The following is a 7,998-nucleotide window of genomic DNA, read 5'->3' on the forward strand; positions in this document are numbered from 1 at the left end:
GCTGCATGCTCAGCTTGCGCTCGCTCCGCTTGTGCGTGCCAGTGGCCGCTGCTGCCAGCCCTTCGCTGCAGCCGCCTCCTTTCACCTTGGCCTGATTGCCCTGGCCGCTGCGGATGGCCCGGGGTTAAGGAGAGCACTTTATTGTGCCTAACGAGGCGCTTTGCCTATCCAGCTAGAGAGCAGCCAGCTCAGCCGTGGATTGTCTTTTGCTTTTTATTGCCCAGCGGGAGGAGCACGGGGAAGGTCTTTATGTGATTTTAGAGAAAGACAAAATGCCTTAATAGCAGCCGGCGCTGCCTCTCTGGGACCCAGGGGACACTGCAGCAGCCCGTAATAATCATCGTAAATAAAAGGGGACGTATCTAGTGTGCAGCATGGGCCGTTAAAACAAGCCCTAGGGTGGAAGGGATGTCTTAAAAACAAGCTTTAGAGGATCTTTCTCTCCATTTCTCTCCTCATTGCCCCTCTAATTCTCCTTCCCTGCATGGCAGAGCAGTGGAAGGCTGGCATAGCTCTCTTTCCTCCTAGTCTCGATTAGCTTGACAAGCACATGTATATATTTCTTTATCTTTACTTTTCTGCTCATGTGGCCTTAGGGAGGGGACTCCTACATACTTAGGCTTGTGTCTGGCTTTCTGGTGTAGTAGAACTGAGTAAAGGGCGTGTTTAGGCTTCTCAGTCCTCCCCCAGTGAAGATAACCTGACGTTGTGTCCTCTGGCAGCTTTGCCACAAATCTCTTTGTAACTTGGTTGTCCCAGGTACACTTTGGGTGTCACAGGGCTCTGTGGGCATCCCTGCCTGGGGTGGGATGAGAAATAGGGATTTCTAGCCCTGTGGTGCAGGGCAAAAGGAAGAAATCACCAACCATCACAAGAAAGAAAGAAGAGGTAAGTGGGGAGCCATGTAGATTTTACTAGTGAGGAGGATGAAGGTCCTTCTGCAGCGGTGACGTTTGAGGCCACTGCATCACTCCCAGGCTCCCAGCACTGAGCAAGCAGGCAGCGTTTAAGTCAAAACCAGGCTTTTGCAAAGCAGCCCCTCTATTTTTAGTAGCTCTGGGAGCAATGCTGGACAGGGAACGGTGTGGCATTGAGCAGAACTTCTCAGGGAGCCCACAGGGAGCAAGGGACTGTGGCCTCAATAAACCAGAATAAACTTCCAAGAGAGAGCAGGGCTGGGCCAGGTTTTCAGGAGCATGTGGGGAGTCTGGGATGACTCTGCTGTGGGCTGAAACTGCCTTCTTTCATGGCTCAGAGCATGTTAGGGACATGGGAGATCTCCAGAGGGAAGGAGCCTAAAAAGACTTTTCGGCGTAGAGGATGCACAAAATCCTTTTCCTTTTTTATAATACATGCTCCTCTCTCTCAGGGTGCTTTTCATGGCTTTGCAAGCAACAGATTGGCAGCTAAAACTGTTTTTCTCTCTTTTCTTTAGCTTCTTTTTCCCTCTGCAAATGTTTGGCGGAAAGGAGAACCTGCAATAAAAAAAAAAAGTTGATTAAAAGCCCTGAGCTCTAGCTGTGAAAACGTTTTGAAGCAACTGTAACTACCTTTATTTTCTACATAATTCTTTCATTCTGTTGCATTCACACCCTTCACAGTTTCTACATGTGGCTGTCTATAACTCTGCTGTTGAGCTATCAGTGTTTGGAGGAGTGTTTTTCTTGCACGTGCAGGGGACTGCTGCACCACGCTCTCCTTCAAACCCCCCAGGCTGTTAATGGCTGCAGGAGGTCTTCGAGAAACATCTAGGAAGAGCTCACGGGGGTTTTGCCACATAGGGAAGCGATCTGGGGTGCTCACTGTCCCCCACCCTTCCAGCCAGCTGGGGTTGAGGTGTCCCTGCCTCTGTTCATGGGGCTGATGGGAAGCCAGGGAGCACTGTGAAGACGACGGCAGCTTTGGGGAGGGCTGAGCGCATCCCCAGTCGCCGCAGCGTGGTTCTCCATCCCACATCCTGCTGCCGGGGCATGGCCTGTCAAATTTAGCTTTAGAGGGTGTGTGCTCCGTCCCAAGCTCCTTGTCCTGTTACCCCCAGTGTATTAAGGTTTCTTTTCTCCCCTGCATCTAACAGGGCATCACATTGTCCAGAACTTAATAGAATTGCTTGTGTTATCCTAATCAGGGTTGGTTTGTGCTCCCATAGCCCATGTGGGGCTGTAGCACAGAAAAGGGGAGCTCAGCCCTGGTTGCCACTGCTCAGCCAACACGCAGGAACTACCCTCTGAGTCCTCAAAGTGTGAGGGTAAACCAGGAGTAAACCTGAGGTCATTGGCTCTTACATGAGGGACTGGCATGAGTAACTACAGGATTTCGATGTGGAGGTGAGAGGCCTCGTGTACGTACCCCCCGACATCTCCCCCGCAGCCCAGACTGTGTGTGGGGACAAATGTGTCCTCTGGGACGTGGCTGCTTCCCAGCCACACTGAACGACAGGAGTTCATCGAGCAATTAACATCCTTTGCAATAAAAGCACTTTACTTCTTCCTGCCGCCTCTCCTATTAAGTCCTCTCCCTCCCCCTGCAAGGAACATTTTGGCTTTGGAAACACAACCTCTTCAGGAGAGCTTTAATGAGGGCTGGAGGCTGCAGCAGAGCTGAGCCCTTCCTGACCATCTACCCAGCTAGCTGGAGGCAAAGCTGGGATGTCCTGCTTTTGTGGGGGTTGTATCCTGATCATATCTGGCAAATATACCCCCAAATCACCCCCCAGGAATTGCATTTAAAATCTGCTGATCTCTGAACTGGTGCAGAGGGTGTGCGAGGAAAGGCAGGGCTGGGCAGGGAAGCGCTGTCAGAATAAATCGAGGGCTTTCCCACTGCACCTAAACAGCTCCCTGCAGCCCTGGAAAGGTAAAGAGAGAAGGAACCAGGTCTCAGCTCCCTGCTGGAGCAGGATGGGATGGCCCAATTTTACCTGCGTTGATAAATCGAAGGACAGAAGGATGGAAAGGAAGGGAGAAGGGAAGGAATGTGGATTCAGGAGGGAGTCCTGCAGGCACCTCCAGACCTGCAGCAGCTGATGGAATGGATGCGGTGATGATGATGATGGCAGTGGTGTTGGAGCGGGGTTTCTTCCCTGCTTGCCTTTATTAGCTCCCCAGGATTTAGGGTCCCTGTGTTACCCTCCTTCTCTTCCTCCTCCTTCACGTGATTAATCTCCACCTTGCCTCTCGCTTAGTAAGAACATAACTATAAACGCAATCACACAGTTTATGGGCTGTGTAGATCTGCTGGCGTCAGCTAAATCAATAAGGCACTTAGGGCATCAATGGCCTTTTTCCCCTGCCTGTTCCCCTTGTGTCATGCATCAGTGGAATGAGTTGCATGTTCTCAGCTGCTGTCAGCTTGATCCTCTCTGCTACTAAATTCAGGTCCCCACACCTTGCAGGTGCCTCAGGGGAAGGTAGCAGCCCAAAACCTTGGGGAGCAGGCTTGAGCATGAGATGGGTGATCATCCACCACCATGCTCCCCAGCCCTGCTGAACTGCTGAACTCAGCCCTGGCTCAGCCTGGGGGCCACCCACATCACACAGTCCTCCTGGGAGGCACAGTGGTCCAGACCAACCCAAGCTGAGCACCTTCTGCAGCCCCTGAGGCAGGATTTGCACCCTCCGACCTGTCCTCACACCATGTCCCTGGGGCATGAGGCACATACCTGTGCTTCATAACCCACCGTGCCCAGCTGCAGCCCAGCACCAGCCTTTTATCAGACACTTACCACTGAAAACAACCCCCCCAAAATACCAATTGTGTGTTTGGAGCCCAGGGCACCACAGGGGTCCCGGGAGGCCTGGGGCCATGTGCTGTGGATGTGCTCAGGTCCCCATGGGTTAGCTGTGGCTCACCAGGAGGAGCAGCGATTTTAAAATCAATGAAGGTGGTACAGGAGCAAAGTACAGCATGGGGCGAGCAGAGTTATGGAAACCATGCTGCTGCCACCCTACAGCCCAGGGAAGGGCAGCCCAGAAATCCCCTGGCTACTGCCCAGAAGCCTGCAAAGCCACAGCCGAGCACGCTGTGCTGGGGCTTTGGCACTTTTTTCCATTTAATTTTCCCCTGCTCTTGGCCAAAACCTACATCCCCAGACAAGGTGCATGAATAAAACACAGCGGCAGCTGCTTCTGCTGGTATTAAACCTTAAATGCAACACCTGGGGGGCCAGCACTGGTGACAGCATCTGCAGCAGCCTGGCTATATTGTCCCTGTCACAAATGATTACAGTCCCACGTGTTAAGGTAGTGGGGCGGTGAGAAAGAGGAAGGGGAGATGACCAGATTGAATTCTACCTGGTAAAACAAAATGCATAAAAACCTTTCTGAGCCCTTGCTCAGTCTTGCAGAGCCCTGGCTGGTCCCCATTCTGTCCGTGTAACTCAGTGACATGCGACAGCCACCATCTGGGAAACAGCATGGGACTGACCCCGGGACCTCTGGCGCTGAACAGAACAAGCTGCTCCCGGTGAGCCTGGAAACCCAGAGCTGCTGCAGGGCGGCTGCACTGGATGTTCATGGCACAGGGGCTGGGGCTCGCACACAAGCTGGGTTCTCTGTCTCCTGCAACATCTGGTTGTTTCAAGTGTTAAATAAGTTTAACAGAAATTTCCAGTCTTGGGGCAGAACAAAAGCCACCTCTTGTGACTGTGACAAGATCGGCTATTTGCATTGATTCGCACAGTATGTTGCAATTATAAATGGAAACCCAGTGTTTCAGCTTTGGCTGGGGGAAAGGTTTTTTCTAAAGCCTGAAATTCATCCTATGTTGCTATATCCAGCCTTGCCTTCACATCAAAACTGCCCCTGGCTTTGCTTCTTTTGGGGCCAAAGTTGTCAGGATGCGGTGCGTCATGGGGAAGGAGGGAAAGTTCAGGACCAGTCTCCTGCTCTGCTCCACCTGATGCAAAGCAAAGCAGAGGAGGGCAATCCTTTCAGGTGTATTTAAGGCTATTTTGCACCATCAGAGCACCCAGGGGCCAGTAATGAATCTGATGTTTTAGCAACACCATCCAGAGCTGGAACCTCATGGCCAAGACGTGTGCTGCTTGGCACAGCCAATGGACACCTGGTAATGCAGCGGCACCGGGACAGCCGAGGTGATCTTCCCCTCGGCGTGTGCCATGAGCCCAGTGCCAGTGCAAGCATTCAAACTGGGCGAGGGGGAGCTGGGCTGCCCCATGCCCACCTGCCTCCTGCCCTCTCCACCCTGCCGCTGGCTGTAGGTAGCTCCTGTGGCTCATCAACGATGTGCTGCCCCGGCCACCACACTTGCTTCTTCTGCCCATGTCAGGGAGCATGTTGTTTTGAAGTTATGTATTGTCTGAGGGCACTGTTTTTCTCCTCTGAGAGGCTTTCTGGAAATTCACTTCATATCCTGCAGCTAGAATGAAATCATTTTAATGCCGCTGTAGCTCACCGTGCTCTGTCTGGGTTTGAGAGGCTGGCCCTGGCTGCACTGGGCTGTGTCGCTGGGCTGTGCCGTGGGGATGGGAAAAACATTCCTGAGGATTGGAAATGAAATCCTCTTGCTCCCAGACAGCCACCGCAGGGGCCAGTGCCCATCCTGCAGGCACTGCCGTGGACACAAAGGGCCGGGCTGGGGACGATGCCCACCCATGGCTTGGCCTCCCTCTCCATCCTGCAGCAGACCCGGCACCAGCAAGGCAAACTGGGGAGGGCTCATCCCTCAGTCGGCTGTGGTGGTGGAGGTGTCCCCAGCTGGCCCCAGCAGAAATGTGTGTGTCCTCCCCAGGTTTCCCAGCAACTTATCTTTGTGAATGTCTTTCCTTGTGGCAAGAGGGGACAGTGCTGGGTAGTGCAGGAGATCTCCTCTGCATTGTGGGTGGTTGAGTTATTTAAAATAAATACAGTCAAGGGGGCAAGGTGCCATGCTATGGGAGATGGCACTGTGCTGTATGGGGTCGCACACTGCCCTAGCAATTCCTTAGAGAAAAAGGAAGCAAAATAAACACATTTCCCCATGACTTTTGTGGCAGCTTCATAGCCTTGGCTTACCAGAGACCACTCACTACCTCCTTAAAATACAATCAGGCATCCAGCTGCTTAGCTGATAGATCAGGCTCGGGGTTACAGCACACCTGGGTGCTGGCTGGAGGCCCCGGCATCGCAGCTCCCACAGCAGAGCCTCCAGCAGGACCCCGGGGCCGCACTGCACCAAAGCTCCAAGGGGAACTGAGGGCCCTTTAAATGGGGCTGGAGGCACGAGGGGTCAAGGCTGAGGCATGGCAAGCCTTGTAGAGAGAGCTAAGGCTTTTAGCAGATCAAATGATGCATTATGATGGATTAGAGAGATATATAAAAGAGCAGCGGGCCACAGGAGAGAGAGCCTGGCCTGAGAGTTGGACACACAGAAGAAAATGTGGTTATCAGGTGCAAACAGCAACACCTACGGGGCACTGCAGTGGTCCAAGATGGAGAAAAAGGTGTTGCAATTTGTAGCACTGAGTCAAAAAATTTTGACTCAAGGAAGAGTTTTTATGGTTTTCTTTTCTGTTAATGTGGTTTTGATTTCTTTTTCTTTATACCTTTCATAGAAAGTAGAAAATTTTTGTAAAAGGTTTTTGTAAAATTTTTGTAGGTTTTTCTAAAAAACATTTTGTAAAATGCTAAAATCTCCAATTTTCAATTGGAAAACAACTTTCTTTTTTTCTTTTTTCTGGGGTACATCTGGAGTTTCTGATGAGCACTAAAGCAATCACACTGATTCTTGCACTGAGAAGAATTCCCTGAGCTGTCGTTCTGCTCCCAGCCCTGGGTGCGTGCCTTGGGCTCCACGTGCTGGATGAGCCACACTTTCCTACAGCAGCAGGCTGGAGGGGATTTACCACGCTCCCTCCCACACACAGAAGATTCCCTGCATCCCCCAGTCTATACCACCAGACCCCCGTGGGTCCCAGCACCCAGGCACAGCATCCATGTATTTAAGCCTGCTCTTAATTTCCAGCCCAAATATCACCCCCTTCAGCAGGGTGTGACCCAGGGCAGCAGCCACTGAAAAGGACAGTCTGGCCACAGCCACCTTATAAAGTGGGCATGGAGAGTGAGGAGGCTCCCAATCCTAAAATAAATCCTATTAAAAAAATATAAATGCTAAAATAAATCCTATTTTAGGATTTGCATCTGGAGATACCTCCCTCTCTCCACTGGTGGAGAGCCAGCACTGAGTAGAGGTTTTAATGGCAAAGTTCAGCTTTGTGCATCCTCAGAGCTATGTTTCAGGAAGAGATGCCGAGCTGTTTTGGGATGAGGGCTGTGCAGAGCAGTGGCTTGGGAAGGGGATGGAGACAAGGCATTGCAGGGTACCCTGGCAGCAGAAACATCCCCTCACAGAATCAGCTCCGATGAGCTCATTCCTGAAGCAGTTTCTGCTTGGCAGAAGTACTCGGAGGATGACTGCAAATTAAAAACAAACAGAAGAGAGCCAAGAATCATTTATTTAGAGAATATTTTGCAGGTTTTGTTTAGGGTCTGATTTTAGCCTGGCACTTGTTGATTGTATTTGCACTGGAAATAAGATAAATGTGACACCTGCTCCATTTAATCTTTCTCATTCCTCTACCCCCGCCCCTCCCTTTTTTTTTTTAAGAGTTCACCAAAAGATATTGAGAAAGCAGGAGACATGTTAGATCATGTGCCTGATTAATGATTCTCTGGGGGGGAAAGAAATCATTTAACCACAATATAGAGCACTTTTGATTGAAAAGAACTTTAAATTCCATGTTTGAGCCAGGAGCAAAAACTGGAATAACAAACTAAAGAAAGCTCATGTGTGCTGAGTTTATCACCACTGGCCCAGGGGGCTTTGTATTACTATTAAAACAAGCAATCGAATAAGTAAATACGCAAACAGGCTTCCAAATACAAAAGCAAACAGAGGGATGATGGATAGCCGCTAATGAAGGGAGAATTCAGAGAGCGGTAAAAGCTGAAGACTGGATTTAGTATTGGCACATGGCGAGGTTTGACACCAGGATGCTTTGGT

At 50.8% G+C, this 7,998-nt stretch overlaps 1 protein-coding gene across 1 annotated transcript in view; it reads left to right on the forward strand.

Annotated features, from left to right (window-relative positions):
• Window positions 1–7,998, forward strand: part of LOC308054870 (uncharacterized protein) — a 294,524-nt gene that overhangs the window by 217,288 nt on the left and 69,238 nt on the right. The window lies entirely within an intron of this gene.

Source organism: Falco punctatus (assembly GCF_963210335.1).
Source record: "Falco punctatus genome assembly, chromosome: 1".
In the NCBI taxonomy this organism is placed as follows: Eukaryota; Metazoa; Chordata; class Aves; order Falconiformes; family Falconidae; genus Falco; species Falco punctatus.